A 27,732-nucleotide genomic window follows, 5' to 3' on the forward strand; every position below is an offset into this window, starting at 1 on the left:
TTTTTCAGTCACTGTTTGCCAGGTTAGAGTCCCCCATCCTGTAAGTGTGGCCTATATTATTTGTTCCTAGATCTATTCATTTACATTTAGCCATATTAAAATGTATATTGTTTGTTTGCACGCAGTTTACTAAGAGATCCAGACAACTCCATATAGTACTAACTTGTCTTCTTCATTATTTAGCATTTATCCCCAATTTTTGTGTCACTTGCAAACATGATCAGTCATGATTTTGTTTTCTTCCAGGTCATTAATAAAAATTTTAAATAGCGTAGGATCAAGAATGGATAGCCAAGGGACCCCACTAGGAACACAGCCATTCGATGATTATTCCCTCTTGACAATTACATTTTGAGATCTATCAGTTAGCCAGTTGTTAATATACTTAATGGCATGTTAATTGTATATCTTTCTAGTTTTTTTAATCAAAATGTCACGCAGTACCAAGTCAAATGATCTACAGAAGTCTATGTATATTAAATCAGCACTATTACCTTTATCAACTAAACTTGTAACATCAGAAAAAATACCAAGTTAGTTTGACAGGATCTATTTTCCACAAACCTGTGTTGATTGGCATTACTTATATTACCTTCCTTTAATTCTTTATTGAGTCCTGTATTGGTAACATTTTGCTATTTTACCACTTTATTTCTTGGTAAGGAAAAGGGGAGCAATAGTCATCAAGGACTGCACAAATCAACTATAGTTTATGGCTCAACTCACAGCTGCCTTAACCTTTCAATGTCAATCTGTTGGCTTAAAAGGGCTGTAAAACTGCTCTAACCATCACTGGGAAATTGCACTTAATAGCATAGAGGGACTATTGGGAGTATTACTAGGGAAAGGAACCAGTGTAACAATATGCTGCAGCTATTCCCTGCTGCTGGGGCCACAGGCAACCAGATTCAAGTTAGGATTGCCACTGAGACAGCTGTAACTTGGCTGAGGGGGCGAAACCTCAGAATGGGGAGCTATGAAAGTGGTGTAAATCCATGTTTGCCCTTCTCCAATCGGATCTAGTGCCAAGCTCAGCTTGGGTGCAGGATGAATCAAGCCTTTAAAACACAAGAAATGAATGGGGGCAAAATATATAGAAAAATGTTAAAGGCAAACAGGTATACAGGAAAATCTAAGACTTACATAGTAGATAAAAATAAGGCTATCAGAAAAAAAAATAACTTTTTCAACTGTGGGTTTCACAGCTACTTTCATCCTTCCTCCTAATACTTAGAACAGTCTCGTGCTTCCCATCCACCAAAGCCTTCCCTCTCCTTAAACTACTCCTTCCTTAATCCTACTCTTGAAACTCTTTCCTATACTGACCTCTACAGCATTATAATCTTCACGCCCTCCTATGACCAATTTGTTGCCTGTATTTCGTTTTTGTCTCTATAAATTCATAGTCTCAGTGGTACAAGGACCTCCTTGTCCTGTTTATTTTGTAAAGTGATGAGTACATTTACAAAACTATGGATGTAATTCTGAACAGACTTCAACGGGAGTTTTGCCACTGTCTTCAAGGGAGCCAGGTTTCCACCCTATGTATCTAAAATAGTCAATAACATTTAACTGTAAGCAAAAAGGTGTAACAATGAAAAACATTGATTCCTATTTTATGCACGTGTCATAAATATAAAGGGAAGGGTAAACCCCTTTAAAATCCCTCCTGGCCAGAGGAAAAATCCTCTCACCTGTAAAGGGTTAAGAAGCTAAAGATAACCTCGCTGGCACCTGACCAAAATGACCAATGAGGAGACAAGATACTTTCAAAAGCTGGGAGGAGGGAGAGAGACAAAGGGTCTGTGTGTCTGCTGGTATGCTGCTTTTGTCGGGGATAGAACAGGAATGGAGTCTTAGAACTTTTAGTAAGTAATCTAGCTAGGTGTGCATTAGATTATGATTTCTTTAAATGGCTGAGAAAAGAATTGTGCTGAATAGAATGACTATGTGTCTTTTTTGTAACTTAAGGTTTTGCCTAGATGGATCCTCTATGTTTTGAATCTAATTATCCTGTAAGGTACCTACCATCCTGATTTTACAGGGGTGATTCCTTTACTCCTATTTACTTCTATTTCTATTAAAAGTCTTCTTGTAAGAAAACTGAATGCTTTTTCATTGTTCTAAGATCCAAGGGTTTGGGTCTGTGGTCACCTATGCAAATTGGTGAGGATTTTTACCAAACCTATCCCAGGAAGTGGGGTGCAAGGGTTGGGAGGATTTTGGGGGGAAAGACGTGTCCAAACTACGTTTCCCAGTAAACCCAGTTAGAGTTTGGTGGTGGCAGTGGTTATTCCAAGGACAAAGGATAAAATTAATTTGTACCTTGGGGAAGTTTTAACCTAAGCTGGTAAAAGTAAGCTTAGGAGGTTTTCATGCAGGTCCCCACATCTGTACCCTAGAGTTCAGAGTGGGGGAGGAACCTTGACAACATGTCCTTACTATTGTATATGGAGTACCTGTATAAGAAGAAATACAGTATATATATTTGAAGTTCAAAACTTTTTGTGTCTCCAGTTTTATATGGGAAAAAAGGAGACAAAGGGACTGAACTAAGAGAGAAGGAAAAATATAAAAGTAAAACTGAATTCAGCCATGAGCATACAGCTTTGTACACAGAGATCTTATTAAGTAAGTATTATTATTATTGCATGAAGATAAAAATTAGCAGCACAAATCATGGTGCAATTTCAGTCAAACTGTTCTCTGCATTTCTGTTAAAATTAAAGCCAGATGTAAAGAGAGAAACACAAAACAATACATGTGAAAGACTTGGGGATTTAAAGTTTTTGCCCTTACTCAAGTCATTTTATCATGTCAAAGCTAGGAGAAATGGAACAGATGTATCATTAACTAATACCCACCAGCATTGACTTTTGCACCTTGCTAACAGAAACTGAAATCGGATTTGTGCACAGCTCAACCAGTGTTTTTAACTGGTTTATCACGTAGGCTGACAACATGACTCCAACTGTTGATGCAAATGCTTAGGAGCAAATGTTGTCACTGTGAAGTAAACACATCACTGATGTATCCTGTACAGTCCATTTCTGACACAGTGTAAACCATTTTCTACACTGTATAGTGTCCTCTGGATCGCATTCTTTTCACTTCTCCCATATGTCAGAGCATTATGTCATGCAAACAGTGTGCATGACATAATGCTCTGACATTTTGAGCCTTTTTCCCCAGATATGGTCTGGCATATGGACCACGTCTTTCTTAATGGGTCACCATTAGAACTAGTGGCCTAGTTCAGATGAGAAGATAAATGAGATTTCTCAGTCACTGAACCCAAGTCAGCATACTGTCATAACTTCAAATAAACCACACAGCAATTGCTTTGGCATACCAGAGAACGGCCAGATTGTGACCAGCAAATGCAGAAGTTTCTCTTTCTCATACTCTATTTTTTTTTCTCTCTCTCTCTCTCTCTCTCAGACACACACACAGAGCTAACTTTCTGGAAAATATAAGATGAAACACCATGCCTGTTACTCTGTACTTCTGCAGGTTTGCTGAAAAGAAAAAGACCACGGCACCATTTAGCACCATTTCATCATGTTCTCTGTTCACCCTCTTCTCTTCTCATATTTGTCCTTCATCTTGTGGCAGCAGTATTATATGAGGAGATAACGGATCATGTAATATACATCCTAAGAGAAAAATTGTTAATCTGCTTCAAATACCACCAACCTAGCAGAAAAAATTTGTTATCACCTTAGTGTCTGACTGATGCGAGAGGGAGAAACCTGAAAGAAGCAGTCATTCCAACTCTGACTCATCTCTGCTGCTAAACATCACGTACACATTTTCCCATAGTTCATCATTATACTGTACGTTACTATCAGGCCTAAATTATAGTCACTTTATCCAGTCATATCCAAACTAAAGGGCAATGAGGGTTGTTATAGTCTGTCTATTCCCTAGTTTGGAAATTAACACATAGTGTTTGTTTATACACTACAATTCATGCACTCTTTGGGTCACTTGGCCTTTTTACCGTAGTGACTATTACGCAGGGTGCTGAGACTTGAAAAGCAGCTTTGGAATGTCTAGAAATGACAAAGTGATGAAATAACAGATTAACTGCATTCTCTCTTCCCAACCCAAAACAGATACTGGCCCTGAGTCTCTTCTCACATACACTGGGTAACTCAACAGTAACACCATTTAAATCAACTGGGGATGAGGCCCAAATCATTATGTAGATATAATAGACAAATGTACAACACACACAATGTGTTGTATTTTAGGTAATTGTTTATCCTATGGGAGACCCATTTTTGTCTTAAAACATTATCAAAACCAAAGCCAAACAACTAGAAATGGTTTATATATTAAAATATCATATTCAGAGACTGCATGCTGTTTCGAATCAATATCTGAAGTCATTAACTAAATGCTCTGAGATAGCTTAGTAGATTTCTAAATGCCTCTGTCTGTTATCTGCCCTGAACACTTCGTGAGCTAGATTCCCCTTCCATTGAAGTCAATGAAACTTTTGCTGTGAAAACAGAGTTGGGCCCTGTATTGTGAAACTTCAGGATTAACGCTGATATTAACAAAAAAAATAATTCTTCAGCCACTAGGAGGCAGCCAAAACCCATCACTCACTAACAGCAATTGTCATAATAAAGATCTCTGTGCAGCAAATAAGCACAGCCGCTCCCAATCTCAGTCATCTTATAATTGGGTTTTGATTTTCCTCCAAATGGATTTCTCTCAAGCTTTTTATTATCACATTTCTCCTCCACATCTCAGCAACAGGGGAATATTTTAAGAGAGAGAAAATGTGACAACACTTCACTAGAGCTACCCAATTACTTGCATTTTGGAAGGCAACACCTGAAAATTTAGCCACCCATTTGCTCTCTTCACCCATATTTGGAGGTTGCTCTGCTCCTCTTTCCAAAGGATCCTATTGCAATGGAGAACAGGTGTAGCACAGCAAAGCCAGGAAAGGGGATGCTTCTGCCAGTTATACATCAGCAGGGAGTTCTCTTGTCCCAAGAAAATACCCTATTGCCAGACTGTGGCCAGAATCCAACCCCTTTGTGCTGACTGAATAGCACAAACAGGTCAGAATAGCAGGATAGGTCATAAGTGATGTACTTGTACTTTGATTCGCAGGGATTAGAAATTACAGCCCCTGCAGGTTGCTCCTCCTCCTATCTTTTTCGTCCTGTGGCTAGTTTATGAAAGGGCTGAAACAATCTTAGCATTGCTATCTGATAGAATAAATATACTGTAGTCCCATTACATTAGTAAAGGATACCAATATACACGGCTGGTTTGGTTGTGTTTAATACTATATTTGCTGTATTGCAGTTACAACAACAACAAAGCTTCCAGGGTGAGAATGGAATGGCCGCCCATAATCACACGAGCACAAAATCTATTAAAAATATAAATATGGAAACTGCATATGCCTTGAAAGCACAGTAAATGAATGTTCTGATGTGGTAGTGGAATGTAATAGTGCTAAAGAGGTTATGGACTGGCAAAATGTTCCAGTTTAATGGGAATTTTCTGAAACTGGTGAATGCCCTGCACATCACTAAGTACCATGTACACTGATCCAATCTAATTAATGATGAGAGTGGACATAACTCTACCAAAATTCACATTTGCTGGAGGGAAGAGAATGTATTTTTCAAATGCATTAAGGCATTCCATCACTATTTACTGTCTTTTCCTTAAAAAAACCTGAAGTTTTCCTGAGTTTGATGTTGTGAGCTGCAGGGAATTAATCCTTGTTATTCACAAAGCAGAGATGCAGAAATAAATCATAGCGAAAAATGATATGTGCTAGCAACCATCTTGCAGATGTGCTGTATATGCCTATATACTAAATCTCATTAAATGCACAGAAGTAGCATAGTGCACACTTGATAATACTGTTGCCAATCTACTGCATTAGGCCTGCTCCAGCTCTCACTGAAATCAATGGAAAGAACATCATTCACTTCAATAAGAGTTAGATTGCATCATAGCTATGCAGTTATCAACAAGCAGATGGTTGAGCTGTATTCTGAATTCACTTTACACGGAATCTCTGTCACCTTACTTTTTAACTTTCAGACATTTCAGTTTGAGGTTCAGTTCATGTCCCAGTTGGCCTCAGATGGAGTAACTAGACATTTACAGTGCAAGGATGCAGATGAAATCCAAATACCTGGCCACAATTTCATTATAACTACTGTCATTGCACTTTATCATTTTGTTACACATTAGACATTATCATCACTCCTGGAAGATCTGAGCTCTCTGAAAGGCTTGAAATTCCATTTTAATCCCTCTGCCTATTCAAAAACTAAAGTAGGGAGGGAGTGTGGAACCATGATGTGACACACAAACATCGCTGAAGACCAGAATTCAAAAGGTTAGTTCTCTATGGAAAAGTCCAACAGAATTTAATAGACAATTATAATTAGTAAGATCCCTGGCTGGTGTAAATTAGGATACCCCCATTGAAGTCAATTGATCTATGCTGATTTATACCAGCAGCGGGTCTAGCCAAACATTTATGTTAGTACTTTTTAAAACATGTCCTATAGAATTTAATAAAGAATTATATCCCTGCTATAGAATTCTACAGGATAGTTAGAAAAACCTAGAGTAAGGATATGATGTTCTTTATAAAATGTAACAGGGTTGTAGAGTAATTTCTATACAACCCTACAACTCTCATCCCTGTTAAATTCCACAGGTTTTCCGTATGGGATTTTTGGTGGATCATTCAGATGTGGAGATGCGATGTCAATATACTACTGTCCTTGTTTTAGAGGGATAAGAGTTTTCCCAAATCAGGTATTTTAAAAACAAATGTAATTTTAGGGCTGGGGGAAATATGGAATGTATGTATATTCATGCACTGCCCATTGCCATAGCACTGACCACAATAATAATCATTAAAATAGGCAAGATAAAAATAGTCTCTCAATAAGACACTGAATTAATAGGCTGCAGGAGCTACCTTAAGAGTTAACTAAAGGCCTTGCATTGTGCCTGGAAGTTTACCAACCTCAGGTTCTCGTAGGCCTTAGAGGGAGGGAGCTCCAGGTATGAAGTTCATCAACTGAGAACCTCCAGCCCTAGACAAAGACACTCCAGGAGCAGAAAGCAAGAGCAACCAAGCAGACTGTGCACTCCACAAGCGGTTGAAAAGGAAAAGTAATCTCCCAGGTGAATGGTTCCTAGGATCAGATTTGCCAGCTGTGGCATTGTCCCTTTAAGACTGTTGTGCCAATATCTCTATTGCCAGTAGTATTTGTATTACTGTAGCATCTAGGAGTCCTAGTCATGAACAAAGACCCCTTTAGCATCATAAATTGTTCCAGATTTAGCTGCACAGGGGACAATAAAAGGAAGAATGACATGTCGGATACTGCTAGACTCAATTGATGGAATTCTAATTTCATATTTTACGTATGCTCCCATGGCTTCCTTAAGCAGAAGGAAATAGTATTACCTTACATTTTGGCTATTTTCTGTTCTGTTCATGTTCCCAGTAGCCCAAATACACACAGCATCTATCATGATGGCTCCATACTTGTGATAGTAGAAATCAGACTTGTTTTTTTATGGCTAATGTTAGTGTCATGTGCAAGGCAGCCAAAAGTAAGTTTTCAATTTCAGTGTTCAACTCATGCTGGTTATGGTGGCAGGAGATACAGTATAAACACATTTGGGGGCCACTTAGGGATCTGGGGCAAAAATTGGGGATTGGTCCTGCTTTGAGCAGGGGATTGGACTAGATGACCTCCTGAGGTCCCTTCCAACCCTGATATTCTATGATTCTATGACACCTTCCAGAACAAAAGATTTTTTGGAGGTCTCAGGTATGGCAAGTAACTCCTAATGTCATCTCTTATACAAATGGCCCAATTCATTCCTAGCTTCTAATGATTTACTGTACATAAATATTAACACCATCATTGCTGAGCTAATGAGCACAAGATTAAATCTCACCTGAGAGAGACCCCATCCCTGGCTCTCTGTGAGGATGGGGCAGGGAATTATGTAGCAATCCAAAGGTCGGGTGGGTAAGGGGGTCAGTTGAAGTCAGAAGCATGAAGGGTGCTGCAGCTGCAAGTTTAAGAGTGTGATGGAATGGGAATGAGGAGAAGGGAGAACGGGAGTAGCGGCTGGCAGGAAGAGAAGGCTCGGTTGGAAATAGGGAGCACAGCTACAAATATGGAGACATTTATATTCTTCCCTCATCCCCTTTCTTCCTAAACCCATTTACCATCACAGGCTATGGGTTTTCCCTTTTTTTCCGTGGCAAAAGCCAAGATATTCATCACAGACCTAGATGCACAGTTGCGACATCACAAAAAAGAACCAAATCAGAGTCAACCATTTGGTGCCCAAAGCCACACTCCTAACCACTCCCTTCTTTCAGGTAGTAACTAGTTTATCCCTAGGTTCATCCACCAGAATAGCTGATATTTTATCATTTTTCACCACTCAGTCATGGGATGGAAGCCTTTGCTGATAGACTTGTTAGGAGCAGGCAAACTCATCTAATCCTTTTCGGGCCTGTACAGTTTGACAACACTTCCTTTAACACTTTCTCTTCATGCTGTGACATGGACGCTACTCCATTATCAAGGAAGGATGTAGACTGAGGCTTGTTCAATTTTATGTGTGCGTGCATGCATATGTGTGTGCATATTAACTAGCCAAATACTGCATCCATTGCTCATGCGAATAGCTCCAGACAATTACAGGGCCAAGCCACCTGCTTACAAAATGGGAAATGGTACGATAATTATTTTCAAATGTATAAGACTGTGTTTCACATAAGCGATGTTTAATGTTCAGAGATGTGTGTATTATATCATTTGATTTTCTCAGGGAAGAGTTTGATCATTTAGTTAACTCTAGAATGGAATTTGGAGTTCCCTTTTAAATAACTTGTATGAGAACACACAAGACTCAAAACCAGCAATTCAACAGTGAACTTACATAGATAGACTAGAGTAAACATTAGGATGTGTTTAGTGCTGGCCTAATTCTGCTCTCAGTGGAAGTAGAGTTAGGCCAATACTCAGCGCTGCTGAAAATCCCATCCTTAATTTTCATAGGACAACTGTTGTAATACACGGATTTTCTTTAAAATTGAAACTGGTTTTTAGTAGAACTAAACACATTATAACTACTTTTAAGATGGCAAGTTATGTTTAATTTTAGAGTCACTACTGATATGGTAAAACACAATTGCAGAAATTCTTAAGATTCTTGTTGGTTAATTTGTATTTATTAAAATATCAACACTGCAATCAGAAAGGAAAACAGAAAAGGTTGTAGCAAGTCAAATTCATCAAATAGCTAGGCTACCAAAAATGTAACATTCTCTTTCCCTAATTAAATATACATATAGGGGTCTAACGGCCACAGTGAGTAGACAGACAGCTAGGGTAAGTCTCTGTCAAAAACTAGAAGATAGGGGTTGTTGCTCTTGATTTTGGTTGGTTTGTTTATGGCTGGAAGCCAGTACCAACCTATGTAATACTATCCTGCATTATCTTCCTCACTGTGAGATCATTTCATTTAATAAGAAATATCAGGAGATAAAGTGGAAGGAATGAAAACTGTTAAATTGTGACCAAAAGGCTGAAAGCCAGTGTGTTTCAAGTGCTATAAAGTGTTCCTTTGGACCTTTTCTGTACTGCTCAATCCTACCTTATGTTTTGTCTCTCACGACTTTTTCTGCTTAAAATTGCCTGTCTGCTTTGCAGTTCAGCATTCTATGAGATCCACCACATTTTTAATTCTTTCTGAGCACTGCTATCATTCTTTCCAGATACCACAAGTCAACAAATGCACTATAGTAGAGAATTTTCTTATAAAGAAATTAGAACAATGTGGAAAAAATCCCATTTTTCAGATAAGAAGGGAAGCGAAGATCCATTTAGCATGACTGTCATCTGTGGTGACTGGTCACATGGATGTCCAAACTATTTGGTTTATTGCATCAGCTAAACGATAGAGAGAGAAATGATTGAGGGGACTTGTTGTATTATGCTTCCTTCTGAAAGCCAAAACTCCAGAACATGGTGTTATTGGGGATTCTGTCCAAACTACTGTTAAGAAGTCTTATTAATCTTACAAGGACCATAAGGAAACTTGCCTAACATGTTTAAATCTGCGAAGTCTAAAATAGTAACCCTATATAGTGAACATGTGATGCTCTTCTACTGTCTGCTTTGGAATACCCGCCTGGAGTCTGTTAATGTATTTGATTTTGGTTTCTCCAAAGACCAATCTTAGACTGCTGTACATCTGCAAAAAATAATACATTTTGGCTGTGAGGAAAGTTCTCTAAACAGGGCTTCCTGTGCCAGTATCAGAGAGACATAGTTTCCACTCCCAATCCATTTGGATGCCTGCATTAAATCTACCAGCAATCTGCAAATGGCCAGTCTGCTATTCCAATCAGCAATTTGCAAGCCTGGCCTCACCAGCAACATGCTGGACAGTATGAATTACATTATTTCACTGGAGCGACAAATCTTTATGCCACCATGACAGGGCTACATGTTGCAAAGCAGTGCGGACGTCTTATGCTATTTTAAATTTTTGTCACCTTATGTCAAATTTAATATCTTACCAAAATCCTTCACCCTTGCTTATGTGTCCTCTCCCTAGCTCCACCCAACACACAACAAGTAGTGTCAGGCTTTATGAGTTCCTATATGTCAGTATGATGTCATATGATCTTGTTTGGTTATATTTTATAGCATCAGCAATTATAGTCTATGTCAATTAAAACAGACAAAAAAGAGCATCGTGAATTCCCACCTTACGATACACAATGATGAAAGGATCTGGGAGATTTTACAGGAGAACTGTTTATTCTAATCTTACCTAAATCATATTTCACTCTAATGCTCTAAGAAATCTAACTGGCTACATCACAAGGTTCACTTGCCCATTAACACTTTAAAGTGTGTGCTTAATAAAAAAAAGCATATTTTCCTGAATATCTAATTCAAAAAAGTGTGCCAGGCCTGTAATGTGTTTCAAGGAATAGAATATTATATATGGTCCACTGTGCTTAACTTCCCTACAGTCAGATAAGAGAGTGAAACTCTGTCTGTAGTGATTCTCTGCTGACATTGAAGCTGTTCTGTGAAAACACTACTTCTAAGTGGGGTAAATCCTGCACCCAACATTCAGCCTGAGTAGCCAAATAGTGTATTAGGCAGAAGCTAGGGAGAGAGTGAGGTAAGAAATCCTCCTCTGCCCCAGAGTCATAGAGCAGCATGCTGGTTGAAGAAGGCTCCAAAGCCCATTATGGGTTCTTCCAACCCAAGGATGGGTGGGGAGATTCATGCACCAGCTCCACTTTGACTCTGTCTCCTATAAATCCCCGCCCATCCCATGTGCACTGCCATCATATTGGGCACCCTGTGGGGTTGAACTCAGCACCATTCAGGGGATGTACAGCCCCCGCCACAATCTCCATGCACTTATGAAGCAGAACCTCACAAGGGCATCTCCACTGTCATGGCTGTAGGGGTAGGATAAGACCTAAGGAGGAAGGGGGAGGTTCCCTGAGAACACATGAATAGATCTTGTTTAAATCAGTAGGTGCAAAAGAACAGTAACATTTTATATCCCGGTTGGTAGTTGCATGTGAGTAAGATGGATTGTTTGAAGTTGCTGATGATTTTGTACCTTATTGTTTTGTAAAATGTCTTTGTATGCAGTCACTGCACCAGCTCCTCAGCTGAAGTCATTGGAATTATGTCAATTTACACCCACTGGGAAACTAGCCCGCTATGTTTCTGGGTTTCTTGTACTTTACATCTTCAATAAATCTGTGTACGCCATAGGTACAGTAGTAATAGTCATCCTTATTCAGTCTCATTTTCTGAAGGTCAGGGAATCTCTACAGGCTCTTTAATGCCCTAGTTTTAATCTATCAATTGGAGTGGTTTAGATCTTGCTTGCTCCCTGCTTCTTATTCTTTCTCATTTTAGCACTTTATCATGAGAGCAGCAGTGAACGGCACCATTTTAATCTCATTCGCTGGGAATATCAGCTGGGATCCCATCACTGCTTCTAACACTGGTCCAGAATAACCATTGCTTATTCCTTCCTTTATAATACAGACTCCTATGACACAGCAACATACTCTTTGAATTTATGTACTTCCCTTTGGCTCTTTTGCACACAGATGGCACCTCTGGCACCCTGCCATGCTCAGCTCATGGTTGAGAGAAGCTCCAGAGTTCCACCGCAGGAACCAAAGACACCCACTGTCTCCAAGTGTAAAGGAGCAGGCTACAAAGGGCTGTGGCATTCCGGTACAAAAGAGGGGAACTTCACAATAGCACAAACCCAGAACATCCTATTTTATCAGATAAACAGAAAACTACAACTGATACTGAACAGAGAACAGTTCTGGAGAAAGACTAAGGTTTCAGCACTCGAGTTTCATCTTCAGAGCCAAAGATATCCATTAACTTGATATGGCAAAACCTTTTGTTTCATGCATAGGAAATAAACCGCAACACAATCACTAACACCAATAAGTGTCAAACATTTATGTCATGTAAGTAATTGCTATAAAGCAGCTGAAGGATAATATATCAAGCAGAAGCTACAGGGACACATTTCCAGCTATGCTGGGGAAGGTTTACACCACTCCACAGCTATAAATCTGTCCTAAAGCTGCTTTAACTGCCCACTCCTTTTCCTTTAACTACCCACTCCCTAGTGTTATGCTCCTTGCTTCACCAGACTCCCTGCAGCTGATTCAGAGCTTCCCTGTAACCCGGTGATCCCTCTCTACCCCTTGGGTCATCGGCAGCTAGCACAGCTCAGAGTAGCTGTCATGCCCAACGCAGGTCAGCCCAGGATCAGGGGAGTGCAACCCCTGTATTCTACCTCCTGAGATGGAGAGGATGCTTCTCAGCCACAGGTCAGGATCTGGCCCACAGTATTTTAAAAGAACCAGTCATCACCTTTGAACCAAACACATAACCAGTTGCATCTGAACACAATTCTTGTTTTATGTTCATCCTAATTTAATCAGTAAATATTCGTAAAGGGGGAACCATTAACTGAGGAGTCACAGCTGAACAACAGCGCATATCAGAGGGAGGAAGAATGGGGAGGACATAAAAAGTTGGTTTATAGGCCTCTTGTGTGACTTGCTGCTTTGTATCTGCAGCAGCACATGAGGTTTTTAGGGCTCTGACTGTTGAGAGCACCCGTGTTAATAAAATATTGTTCTGTAAATATTTTCCAGTAGGCATTAAATATATTTGTAAGGCAGTAATTTACATTTGCCTAACCCCAAATATCCATTCGCTTTCTCTTAGGAAACACTTGAAACCTGTGTTTCGGTAGATAGGACAATTTTTTTTTAAAGAATTACCGGCAGATTGGTTTAGTCAGAGCACAAAAGCATGTGTTAACGCAGAATGACACCACCTGGGCTGAACATTCTCAAGGTGCTTCGGACAAAACATTTAAAGTGCACATGACTGAACATATTTCAAGTTGAAGAAGCTAGGCCTGCTATTGTCGACTAGCTCATTCATTCCAGGATCCAAAATGCTGAATTACTCAAAATAAATGGGACTTTTGCCAATATCTGATGGCGTAAGGGTTTTTTTTTAGATCTTGCAAGTGTCTGACAGTGAATCTGTATAAACAGAGCTATTTGTTTACATAACGATACACGTGACAAGGAACCATAAAGCTCACCAAAATACCCTGCTCAAATGCAAAATGTTTCACCTGAGATTAAATTCCTAACTAAGCAACTTTAAACATTTTTTTTTGCCAGATCCTCAGTAAATCAGTGTAGCTGCATTGATTTCAAAGGAGTTACGCCAGTCGACAGCAGCTGAGGATCTCCCCTCCTGTTCTCACATGTTTTATGATATTCCTAGAAATCTGTTTGATAAAATAACTACTTTGCACTATAAAAGAACAGAATTTTCCTCCCTCCCTCTGCTTTGAAGGCAGGGACATGATTTCTCAGGAATTCTAAGAGGAACTGACAGAGAAGATCTGTTTGCTGCCTTCTCTGGTACCTTCATTCTGTACACATCAAAGTTCAACAGAAACCTACCATTACACTCAGCCTTTTCAAGAAAGCATTTCCACATAGTGGGTTACAAAGTAGGTTCATGTAATCTCCTTAATGCAGCCTCCTTTGACCAAGATTTCCCCCGCCCCTAAAAATAAGGGCTCATAATTAGAAAGAAACTTCAATTCCATAATTAGAAAGGTTTTGATTCCAACATTTTCAGCATTTCAGGCTGAAGAGAAATCCGCTCAGATGTTTGGGAGGAGTAGGAAGGCATTGTTTTGGCTTTAGGGGGAAAGTTGAATACATAATGTGCTGACTGTAGAGCTAAACTACTCATCCAGTGAAATTCTGTGCCTCTGAGTAATAAAAAGAAGAACGACAAACAAGAAACTGCAACACTGCCAGCAATAAAGACTACTCCCATCTGCCTTTACCATACTTAGATAAGTCAATCGGCAAATTCTGGTGTCAAGATGACATGGAGAAGGCTTTTGGCAGCCCATTGGAAACTCCTTGCTGCAGTAATGAAAGTTGTAAAGGAGAAGCTTGGTTTTTAATTTAATGTAAAATAAATCAGGTGTGTGTGTGTGTGTGTGTGTGTGTTGTGAGAGAAAGAGAGCGAGAGAGAGATTTGGGTGGGGCTCACAATCAAGGGCTTTTTCTATTATTGCAAGATGCATGGTAGGAGGAATTTGAAATTCTTTGTACGCTACAATTAAAAACTCAAAATACAATGTAAAAGTGCACTAAGGCCTCAATCTTGCATGGAGTAGCTTTGGAATGTTGCCTGTAGGAGAGCAAAGTAAAAGTGATGAACAGGACCCAGGGCAATCCTCTCCAATACTGCATTACTGAGAACACATCTGCTGTTAGACAGGAGTAAAGCCTAAAAATCTTTAAGTAGTAAGTGCTGGGAACCCTCGACTCCTATTAAATGTAATGGGAGCCAAGGGCACTCAGAACTGCTCAGAATCCTTAGAGGTTTTTAAGGCCCGGTTTGACAAAGCCCTGGCTGCGATAATTTAGTTGGTGTTGGTCCTGCTTTGAGCGGGGGATTGAACTAGATGACCTCCTGAGGTCTCTTCCAACCCTAATATGATTCTATAATTCTAATAGCCTTCAGGAATACCTCTTTAGCATGATTAATTACCTTGGGCAAGCAACTTTCTGTCCTGTAAAACGGGGGGGCAGGGGGAGATAACAATTTCTTGCCTCTGTAAGGAGCTTAGAGACCTAGGTAAATGTTAGGTATTAATACATTATTATTAGTTGTTGATGGAAAGAGCCATATGCCTTCTATGAGTCTCAACCAATTTTCCCCCATCAGGTGATGAGTATGCAGGGGAGGAATTTTTTCCCTCCATGGTGAAAGGTGACTGAAGGTGAAAGTAGCCCAGTCTAAAAAACTTGCAGCCTGGAATCCCCAGTCTGTCTTAAATTGGGGTCTTCCATTGAGCAAACCAATGTAATTTCATCCTTAAAACAGCAGGAATAAGGCCAACTCGCAGAACGAATATTCTTTTCCCCCTCCCCTCCTTTTTTTCCCCCGGAGTGGTGCATGACACCAAAATGCACTGAAGTACATTTACATACTTTCCCACTAAGCTTAGGGAAGCAGCTGATACTAGATTTCTTATTTCACTTGTATCTACTCTCCTGGACAAAGTACGGTTATTATTATACTGTTGATTCTATTTGAAGCCAAGGTTAGGCATTGTAAGAAATTGACTGGGAACACAGAAACTCCAGGAGACATAGAGAATCTTCAGATATGCAATGTCTGTTATCCTGTCCTGCATTTGAGTAAAGTCATCATCATTTTAATTTGCTTCCTGGTACTCTCTCATCATGCCCAGCTCCCACTGAAATGGACACTCAATTCCTATTGAAATGGGCTCCTAGCTCTCTTAGGCTCCTTTAAAGATCCGAGCCCTAGAGTTCAACTGAATACTAACCGGAAAATATTTCCCAAGGAGTAAAAAGGAGCAGCCTGGTCAATCCAATATAAGGATTAGTGATGAGCATAAAACCAGGACAGTGAATAAAAAAAGAGAGTCAGCAAGAAAGGAATCTGATCCCCCCAAGTCATTTAGATGCACAAGGTTGACAAATGTTCCGAAACAAACACATACCAATCATTATTTTGCTCTCCTTCAGGATTACAGTTTCTGGGACAACAGGAAATTGAAGGCTTTTCTGCAGGCTATCCAGCTCTGGGTCTTGGATGTGGCTATGCACTTTGGGGATGGCACATTATGATATTCTACACTATTTAAAGCATATAGTCCACACTAAGAAGGCTTTGTATGAATTAAAATTCAAGGAAAGATATACACTTTAAAACAAACCAGTAGTTATCACCTCCAGCTATTGTCTGCTTTGAACCTCATCTATTCTGTTTTCCTGAGCTTTTCCTCTGAAGACTACATGATCTCTTTTAGTATCTTTAATTTTCTCCTTGCACTGTTTCTTTGACTCAAGCCTTTAAAAACCACAAGAATCATGCAGCTAAAACTGCAAGAACATTGCTTCTTCACTGCCAAACCGTACAAATGCTCTCTGTGTAGGCTCAGAAGCTTGTCTCTTTCACCAACAGAAGATGGTCCAATAAAAGACATCCCCTCGTCCGCTCCTTGCTTCTCTAATACCCTGGGGCCCTCATGGATATAAAAACACTGCAAACATAATTTTCCAAAAGTTAACCCTGACAACTCACCCAGAGGGGAATTATGAACAGCGACCAGGTGTCCATAGACAAAACAAAGACTATACAGTACCATTTTTGTAAGAAAATGAAAGACAATATGACCAACCTTGTATGTGGTGAAGTGGTCAGAGTCAGTAACAGGATGTCAGGACTCCCAGATTCCACTCCAGGCTCAGTCAGTAGGTCACAGTGTAACACTGGGCAAAAATCTGTGCCTCAGTTTAACCATCTCTAAAATGCATATCATGATACTTACTCCTGGGGGAATTCTGTGGGACTGCACACCTGCAGAAAACACCCCCCTCCCCCGCAGAACTCCTGTGCTTCCCTGCAGAAAATGGCAGGGAAGCAAAGGGAAGCCATGCAGGAGTCAAGGACAACCATGGGCGCAGTTTTGAGGGAGGAACTGCTCCCCCAAACAGAGGCAAGGCATGGGGGGCACACAGGGTTACATGCCACTGCCACCCCCCTCATTTCTGCAAGTGCAGAGCTACCCTGCTGAAGGAGGCTGCATCTTGGCTCTGCTGACTCTTCAGCTGAACACCACCTCCTGGGTTCTAGTACCCGTCGTGCTCCCCTTCTGCGTCCTGGGAGTTCTCCTGTTTTCTGTGCAACGATGAGTGCCTGCGGTGGGGCTGGGTATGGGGGCGGGGAAAATGACGGAAGGTGGGGGTTGACGGGATGGGGGGAAAAGGTAGTGGGGAAGGAAGCGGGGGTGGAATAGGGCAGGGGAGGGGAATATGAGAGTCTGGGGAAGGGGATGGGGCAGTGGGATGAGATGGGGAAGAAACAGGGATAGGGGAATCATGGGGGGAAGCGGGAGCCTGGCATGCGGCATCCCCTCGGCAGCAGCTGGGGTTCCCCTGTTAAGCAGGCCCATTGAACCCTAACCCTGACAAACCCTAACCCCCTACACCTGGACGCCCTGATGATCCCTCCCAACCAGACCCCCACTCCACTGAGACCCAACCAGCTACACCTGGACCCCCACCCCATCAAGCCCCACTCCCCCAGCACCCGGATCCCCCCACTGAGCCCCTACACCCAGAACCCTCCCCACCAAGCCCTAACCACCTTCACCTGGATCCCCTACAGAGTCCCATTGCAGAACACCCCAATGAGCCCCTGTGCATCCAGATCCCCCACTGAGCCGCCCACACCCAGAATGCCCCATACAGAAACCTCTCCCCACACTTGAATCCCCCCACACTAAGCCTCTCCAGATTTGGATCCTGCTGGGCTGAGCCTGCCCACCCACACCTGGTGCATCTGGCACAGAGGGGAAGGGCCCCGGGGTGTTTCTGGGGCAGGCCCGGCCCTTGCACTGTGTCAGGGTCGGGTGCAGCCTCACTGCCAAGTCCCTGTACTGGGAGTGGTGGAGGCTTCAGGGTGATTTCCCACCTCAATGCAGCCAGTAGCCTGTGCTCCCCACTGCCATGCTGGAGCCACATTTATTTATTGACAAATAAAATTTGCAAAATTTTGCAGAATTTTAAAATATTGTGCACATAATTTTTGTTTTTTTGGTGCAGTATTTTTAATTTTTTGGCACAGAATTCCCTCAGGAGTAGATATTATCTGACTACCTGGGAAAGATGCTGTGTGGTTTAGTTACTTAGTGTTTGGAGAAGGTCTTTTAATTGTTAAATGAATGGCATAAAGACCCATAGACTTTAACAGGCTTTGGATCAACGAATAGATTCCTTCTGACTTTAATGGGCTTCAGATCAGGTTCTGAATAAAACCAGAGTATTATCATATTACTTCTAGGGGCACTGAATTTCCACTGAATAAAGACAGACAATGGATATGATATCTTAACTCACCTGTGCACCACTAACAATGTTTTGCCTCTTGGGGTCCAAAATAAGAGATGATTAAAAAGATTTGTAGTGGGCGAGGATAAAACTAAGGTTAACATGAAGTGCCAGTGGATCTAATGTTAGTGTCTGTAGTATAAATAACAAATGAACACAGCTTATTTTCTTCAAAAGATACAGGGTAGAATTGATTTAATTTTTCATGACTTTAAGAAATTAAGTAGAAGCAAGTTTGGGACTACCTCTGCCTGAGCAGGGAATTACTACAGGTTATATGTTTAGAAACATAAATAATGCCAGATGAACAAAAAAAACCCAACAGAATACAAGCACAATAAAAAGTGTCTCAATGACCCGCTCCAATTGTTTAAAATGACACCTGGCAGCATTTCAAAGATGTTTGGTTTGGTTTAGGTAAGCCTACCAAAATTCTGATGCTTATCTCATGCTCAAATTAACCTTCTGAGATCTCATTTTTCCCAAACTCCTCCTCATCTGCTCCAGAACCTAACCTTTCCTTTTATCTCCCCACATCCATCTGTTTCATGATTCCTAATTCCAACAGGCCCACAAGTCCAAATTCCTTCTTTCCAATTCTAAAGTTCATCCCTACCAACAGTGATCCCTCTTCCTAACTCCAGTCCTCCCCCTTCCTTTGGTAGTATCACATCAAGAGAATGTTTTGAGTACTGGCCAACTGTTTTATCAGAATTTTGTGAGCTTCAGTGCTTCCCTAGGTCAGAAATGTTCCAGAATCCATCGTCATCTACCCCAGGTCCCGTGAAAGCTTTAGAACTCCTGAACTTAGAAACATGCAGCCATTTGGCATTGATATTATATGTTTAGAAACACACCTCTAAAATCACCAGAGACTTCTAAACCTGAAGAAACACCAGCATGACATTGGCAAAGTCAGGAGACCTATTAGGGTCAAGAGAGGGGAGAGGAGATTGTTACCAGGGCTCTTTAAAACCTAAATATATTTTAGGTTCCATTTACCGCTAGATGTGTATGAAACCCTCAAGTCTTTTATCTCATGAACTAGGCTCTCCATCCCATTTGAAATATGGTCATTATTTCAACATGCATGTTTTCTTTCCAAAAATCAAGGTCTAAAATGAGATTCTACAAAAATCAAATTAGCAGTTATACAAATGAGAATTCAAACAAAGAATGGCTTTAAAACAAAGATAGCGTTTTGGCTCTGTCACATTTGTACTTGTATCAGTAACACCCATGATTATGCATATACTGTATTCCTTAGAAGATGCATTTACGGAAAAAGGCTGACCCTTTACGGGCCAAATCCTCAACTGGTGTAAACAGGCATAGCACCAGTGAAGCCAATGACTTCCACTAAGCTTACTATTTTATACATCTCAATTCACTTCAAGCAATGTATTTATGAGGCAATAAGTACTTTCCAGAGGATTAGAGATAGATGTTTGCCATCCATAAAACACACTTAAGGCGTACAATAATCCCCTATCGCTTATTTTAGTCACAAAAGTGAATATAATTCTACTTTCCCATTCCCAGAGCACTTCCTCTTTCTGTTCTACCAATGCACCAAGTATAAGACCAACACCCATGCAGCTAAACTCACAGTAATATTTTATGAAAACAAGATCCAGTAGAATCACCCATATATCGTTTGAATAATATTATTGCTCTTACTCCAGGCAATTGAGTCCTTCTGGAATAAAGCCCTGTAATATTTTGTTAGGATGAATGCATTTTTCTATAATGAAATATTCCATTTGACAAATAAAATGCCCTACAGGACATACAGGACTTTATTACTTTAGAAATTAAGGCTTTTGAGGCCAATTCTTTATCTTGCCTCAAGCATAACTAACTTCTGCCTTTAAGACAACAACAGACAAAAGTAAATTACTGACATACCAATACTGCTTGGTCCAGTACTTTCTAGCTTGGCTCTCTTACACAGAAATGAAAGATTTAGAACTTTCGGTAATATTACAAAATATACTGGACAGGCATAATAAGCCACTTCTATTTCATGCTTTTAGAACACCACAATAGAAATATTTTCCCTATATCTGTCAGGTCTCCAGGACTGAATGCAAGCACTTTGTGAATTAACTCCCTCTAGCTTCTATATAACTGCCTTTTTAAAGGCATTTACATTTGCAAGGGAAATTCTTCATAGCCTACAGTCTGTTACCCACAAGTGATTGTCATAAGCCTAAATATCACATATTTGACAAACAATGAACAATTCATAGAATCTGATTCTCTGGACAAAACTAGTGTCAACTGACTAAACAGTCATGACCAGATCATCAGCTAGCGTAAATCAGCATACCAACACTAAAGTTAATTGTGCTACACCAATTGAGGGTCTGGCCCACCATTCACAGTATGTTGAACTCTTAACCAAAGACATCTGGTACATTGTTCTGCAACAAAATGTGTATTATATGGCAATTGCCATAGCTGCAATATATAGAACCCTCCTTACTTTTGCAGTATACTACCCCTGAAGAATTACAAAGACTCAAGTGATTAATTGTGGCAGCATAAGGAGAGGAAGCTTTCTGCCCCTGGAGAACACACAACATTAAATTGATACGTTATCTATATGATATCAAGAGAGGCTATCTTTCATAAAGGCCATTCTTGCCATTCCAGTGACCATACCTCTGTATGTTACAGACACAGAAAGATGGAGAATAATACTTTCATAGAGATAAGCAGACAAGAAAAGACAGCCACCCCCTTACAGAAAACAGATGCTTTGTGGTGCTATGCTGTTGATAAAGCTGTGTCAGCTTTTCTGCAATAAAACTCCCTGTTTTCAATGCTTTTCAAGCTGGCACAAGAAATTCCTACCACTCATGGAAAAACACTCTCTGTAAATATTATCCAGTTTTGGCATATGATAAAATAAAAGGACTGAGGAGCTCTTTGGGTCACAATGGGATCATGTTAAGAGTGCGGGCGAAAAGCCAATCAATATTTATTATTTTATCATGTTTGGATTAAATGATAATCTCAGCGCATAATGATTTGTGTAGAAAAGCAATCTAAAAACCAGTACCAAGAGAGGTTAGAAATGTAGTTGCTATATGGACAATCCAGATTTATTTTAGCCTATAAAAATACCTTCTGTTGACATTAGTGATTTTAGCTGCCATTATAGGTGCCAGACTGATGTTATAGTAACTGCTTGTGTGCATTTTGATCCTACTCAAGAATTCAGAACTTTTGTGGGAAAGAAGTAGGGGAGGTACCATTCTCTGAGCCCAGGTGGGCTGAGCCAGGCTGGACCCGCACCTCCCACCAGAAGTTAAGAGGTGGGATAGGAAGTATATATGTATAATAACTAAACTAAGCAACGAGCTATGGTGACGTATAAGCATGTGTGAGGCTTCCTCCCAAATTCAGTAAGAGAAAGTGTGAAATCAAGATGTAAATATGATTTCTGTGGTTTGATTCAAATGGTGTCTATTTTTGGTCACTGAGTTGAGTTTTTCCCATATATACACTCTAGGAGGAATGGCAACAGCCCTAATTCTTTGTTGAGCTGCACCCCATTGCGCATAGCTGCTGGGAGACTGCAATATACATTTCTCCTCATTGTATGAATTGGCCTGTTTGGTTTGTTTTCTGTATAGCTTTTATATCCTATTGATATAATATTTTGTTCAGGGCAATTTTATGCCTGGAACAAATTTCACAATTCATATGAAAAAAACCAACAACACATTTTCCCTGCCAATTCATGTTCCTAATTACAACAGATTCATTGGAACAAGTTGAAACCGGAGAAGTAATATATTGTGTGTTTATTGAACATTTGCCATGAGTGGGTTTAGTTTTTGTAAAATACTTAACAATCCATGAATTTAGTGATATTGTGGAAAATATTTTTGTAATATTTCTCTAAGGATTAATTATTTTGAACAATTTTCAAATATATTATGTGTAATTATACATTCCACATTAGGGGTGTAATCCTGGTCCTACCTTTTTCCACCTGTTTCCTTGAAAAAAATTGAATCATAATCTGTAGAATTTGAAGTTCATTGGGCTGATTGAAATGGCAAGGTTTCCACTGACATCAATAGAACCATTATTTATTTTTATTCTGATACTTTCTATGAATCATTTTTGTAATATTACATCGCAATGATGCAATACAGAAGTCTATGGTTACTTTGGATCGAGTTTTTTGGATCGATTTCCAATGTTCTGGTGCCATTGAGACACTGACAGAGTTTAATGGCCCTCTTAACTGTAATGCCACTTGATTCTTCTTAGTCTTACCCAATGGAAACATTTTGCCACTTCATCAGGATGTGTGGAGAGGAGCCAGCAATACGGGATATGGAGATTATTTAAAGCCTTCACAAGAGGATCAGGATTATAGACAGGAGTAGACTATAGTATGACAATCCTAAATTTCCCTCTGCCGTTATCCACTTCTTTTTGTGCTATGTACTAAGACTGTGGATTTGTCTTCCCAACCAATAAAAGGGCTTTTTTCATCATGGGATAACCAATGCATATTAGCTATCCCACTGTAAAATCATAATGGAGAGAAGGCACTGTAGTTTTACTGTAAGGTAATTTAGGCAAGGTCAACCACAGGTGGAGGTATACTGTTGAACTTGCCAAACTACCTGACAATAAAAACTTCAGATTTGTCTCTACTAGTACTTTACAAAGGGATAGCTAATGTGTGTTAGTTATTCTGCAATAAAGAGGACGACCTGTTTTGCAATGAAGACACAGCCTGTATCAGTACAGTGGAATAAGATATGAAGTACATAGCTGATATTAGGAATCCATATTATTAGGAATATTAGGAATCCATAGGCCAAAATTGGGTATGCAGAATTAAATACTTGGGGGTGGGAAAATGGCTCAGGAAAGTGTAATCCCAACTCTGCTGAACTTTGTGGCTAGAACATGAACCAGAACTTCTTTGGATTTGTCAGCCACTACCAAATATATTTTCAGTCACTTTTCACTCACTCCCCAGTTCTGCAAAGTACTTCAGCACATGCTTTCACTCTAAATATGAAAGTGGTCCCATTCACACATCTGCCTAACTTCACTGGAACCATTCACATGTGCTGCAGTGCTTTGCAGAATCAAGGCCTCCAATTCCAGGGTTACCTCTTCTGATGTCTGTGGACAACATACAGAGAAATCAAAATAAATGAATATAATATACTGAAGTAAATAGAGCTATGAACATTTACACCAGCTGAGAGTCTGCCCCTTACTATACACAATATACACATTCATTCTGTTATTTACGTTAGCACACACTGATTCAGGAGCCTATACCTGCTTGTATCAAAAAGGTGTCTGCTTCAGTTTAAAATGTTTCTTTCAACATACTAATTTATTTATTTTAAATAATTTACTTAAATAATTAACGCTAAAAGTAACTGCAGGACATACATTGGCCCAGAATGCACACTCGTTCTGCCACATTTAATTAGGTCTCACTACCTTGGAAACTTCATGGTAAATGGAACTCAGTCACAAATAATTGTAACTTGTGTCCAGAAGTCCCCCCCTCCCCATTTCAAGGCATTTCCTTGGATGTCAACACCTGGAGCAAATAAGGAACGTGATGGCTTTAGGGCTCAGAATGTTCTTGATATTATGCAGAGCAAGACAATTTACAGATATAGTCTAATTCAAACGTAGTGCCTTACAAAAACATCTAGCTCAGAGTTCTTTCTTTGTGCTCTAGAACTACTTTCCATCTCTGAGAGAGGTGCCCTAATTATTTCTAAACTCCAATATTACTAGGTTATTTGTTAATTATTTTAAATAAGCCAATATTTAATCAAAAGTTCTGCTTTTGGCTCAGACACGCAAAATATTTAAAAAACCTCTCTCGTTCTCTGGGGAAAAGATTTAATCAATTTTAATCCTGTAAATAGGGTTTCATGGCTGTAATTAAGGGCAGAATTTAGTCCACTGTGTCAAGGAGTTTAATTTAAGTTATTCAAGTTAATGTTCAGGAAAAATAGAAAGATAATTTATTCTAAAACAATGTTTACATTCTAATTTCCCACTGCTAAAATGTGCAGATTATTATCATATGCTATTGTACAATGTTTATCAAAATTTGCTACAGTAAGGGTTTCTGCCACACTTACTCCCTGAGGTCGCTGAACTTCACTGTTGTTTGAAGTGATTCTGATATACTTTGTAAGTCATGGTGAAAAGCACTTCGGAGCCTTCTAGAGCATAAATATTTTTACTTGTGAGGATATCTCCTCCATATTTCTGACCAATACTTTGTAACAACCAAAAAAATAGACACCACTCAGGAATTCTTCCCTGGTTTTATGCTGAGACCAGTAAAGGCTGAGACAGGGCTTTGGAAGATTAATCAGTGAATACTGATAAGATATAACGATCAAAAAACTTTTAGTTATGTAGCTCACTATTGCATCTCAGTACTTTGATTTAATGAGTTTTCAGGAAACTGCAACACAACAGTGCAATATAAAAATATTGTCATCATTGCAATGATAAAATTCATTTTTATAGAAGAAATGGAACATTGGATGAAACCCTTGGTTGTCACCATTTGTGACAAACAGAAATGAGAAATAATACATTCTTCATTTCTTTATAATAGACCAGTGGCTCCCAAACTTGTTCTGCCGCTTGTGCAGGGAAAGCCCCTGGAGGGCCGGGCCGGTTTGTTTACCAGCTGCATCCACAGGTTCGGCCGATCACGGCTCCCAGTGGCCGCAGTTCACTGCTCCAGGCCAATGGGAGCTGCTGGAAGCAGTGGCCAGTACATCCCTCGGCCCGCACTGCTTCCAGCAGCTCCCATTGGGCTGGAGCAGCGAACCGCGGCCACTGGGAGCCGCGATCGGCTGAACCTGCGGACGCGGCTGGTAAACAAACCGGCTTGGCCCAGCAGGGGCTTTCCCTGCACAAGCAGCGGAACAAGCTTGGGAACCACTGCAATAGACTAAACCCTGAAGTCCCTATTCAGTTTTTACTCCTTACTCAGACAAAGCTCCCACTGTATTTAATGACATCCAAAAATAACAATATAACAAAAGGGGACTTTGTTGGGAAGAGGAAAATAAGATCTGGGGAAGGACAGAATTAGGGTTAATAAGTACTAAACACTAACAACTCAACAAATTTCCTACCTCCCAACATTCACAATGTATCCCTCCCCCCACCTTCCTCCCTGGCACCTTCCCAGGCAGATGGTACACTGAGGATGAGTCCATAGGCGACTGCTGCAGCACTGTGATCACTGGCCAGCTTAAACAAAGCTTACATGGGGGCAGGGTCCTCTCCTGGCTCCCTGGTTTGGATTCCGGGGGCGGGAGGTTTTGGTCTCGGCTGGCTATTGGTAGCCAGCATCAGGTTGGATCTCTGCCACTCTGGACGCTAGTCTCTGCGAGGCTGGAACACCTGACTCATGCACTGGTCCCAACAACAGTTCAAAGATTCCCTTTGTGGGGATGGGGAGTTAATCAGCATCTCCCTGAGCTGTTCTCTTCTCTCTCAGCTCCCAACTCAGAACTTGAAACTGAAACTAAAACTAGTCTCTGAGTGAAACTGTCCACTCCCACTGAGGTGCTGATCAGCCCTGGCCCAGCAAACTCCTTGTACAGATCACACCATGCAGAAACCTCTCTATGGCCTCAGTAGGAGTTTCCAGTCCATTCTGCCCCGGTCCTGACTCCAAACATGCTGGGAAATGTTGTCAAAGGACTCTGGTAACCTTTATTGTTGTCCTCCATAGGGTATGACTCCATAGAGGCTCAGCCTCAAGTTCCAGCAGCTGGCAAACTCCCGATGGGGGTTACATATGATAGGGTTGCCAGGTGTCCAGTTTTCAATCGGAAAGCCCAGTCGAAAAGGGACCCTGGCGGCTCCAGTCAGCAGCGCCGACCAGGCTGTTAAAAGTCCCATCGGCAGCTCAGCAGGGCTAAGGCACGCTCCCTGCCTGCCATGGCTCCTCCCTGCTCCTGGAAGCAGCGGCATGTCCCCCTCCGACCCCTAAGCACAGGGGTAGCCAGGGGGCTCCATGCGCTACCTCCGCCCCAAGCACCAGCTCCATAGCTCCCATTGGCCAGAAACCACAGCCAGTGTGAGCTGCAGGACAGCACCTGTGGACGGGGCAGCATTCAGAGCCCCCTGACCACGCCTCCATGTAAGAACCGGAGGGGGACATACCGCTGCTTCCAGAAGCTGCTTGAGGTACGTGCTGCCCAGAGCCTGCGCCCCAACCCCCTGCCCCAGCCCTGATCCTCCTCCCACCCTCCAAACCACTCAGTCCCAACCTGAAGCACCCTCCTACACCCTAAACCTCTCATACCCAGCCCCACCCCAGAGCCTGCATCCCCAGCCAGAGTCCTCACACGCACCCCAGACTCCAACCCCCTGCATGAGCCCAGAGCCCCCTCCTGCACTCCAAACCCCTCAGCCCCAGCCCAGAGACCCCTCCTGCACCCGAAACCTCTCATCCTGGCCCCACCCTAGAGCCCACACCCCCAGTTGGAGCCCTCACCCCTTCCCACATTCCAACCCACTGCCTCAGCCCGGAGCCCCCTCCTGCACCCTGAACACCTCATTTCTGGTCCCAACCTGGAGCCTGTACCCCCAGTCAGAGCCCTCACCCCCTCCTACACCCCAGCTCCCTGAGCCAACCTGCTGAAAATAAGCAAGTGAGTGAGGGTGCAGTGAGCAAATGACAGAGGAAGAGGGGATGGAATGAGTGGGGGGTGGGACCTTGGGGAATGGGCGGGGCCCCAAAGGAGGGGTGGGACAGGAGCAGGGTAAGGGTGTTTGGTTTTGTGCAAGTAGAAAGTTGGCAACCCTATTCTATGATGTCCCATATAAAACTAAGTTATGTACTGTGCTCAAATTTCCTGCAGCATAGCTCTGATTTTCTATGCTATTGTACAAAATTTACACACTTCCAACCCCCAATGCCTAGTAAATTCTGGCCTAATACATTCATTAAAAAAAATTTTAAAAAAAGCCCATTATGCGCTCTTGAAGATCATTTCTAAAGCCTTGCAAGGACTTATTTTAATTGTCTCTAATTAAGTATTACTAAGAAGCAACAGAGCCAGTTAAAATAGCATATCTGTGCTTTTCCATAAGGGGCAAGA

At 41.1% G+C, this 27,732-nt stretch overlaps 1 protein-coding gene across 1 annotated transcript in view; it reads right to left on the reverse strand.

Annotated features, from left to right (window-relative positions):
- The window catches only part of COL5A2 (collagen type V alpha 2 chain), a 165,101-nt gene that overhangs the window by 90,419 nt on the left and 46,950 nt on the right, over window positions 1-27,732 (reverse strand). The window lies entirely within an intron of this gene.

The sequence above is a fragment of the Chelonia mydas genome, chromosome 11 (assembly GCF_015237465.2).
Source record: "Chelonia mydas isolate rCheMyd1 chromosome 11, rCheMyd1.pri.v2, whole genome shotgun sequence".
Classification (NCBI taxonomy): Eukaryota; Metazoa; Chordata; order Testudines; family Cheloniidae; genus Chelonia; species Chelonia mydas.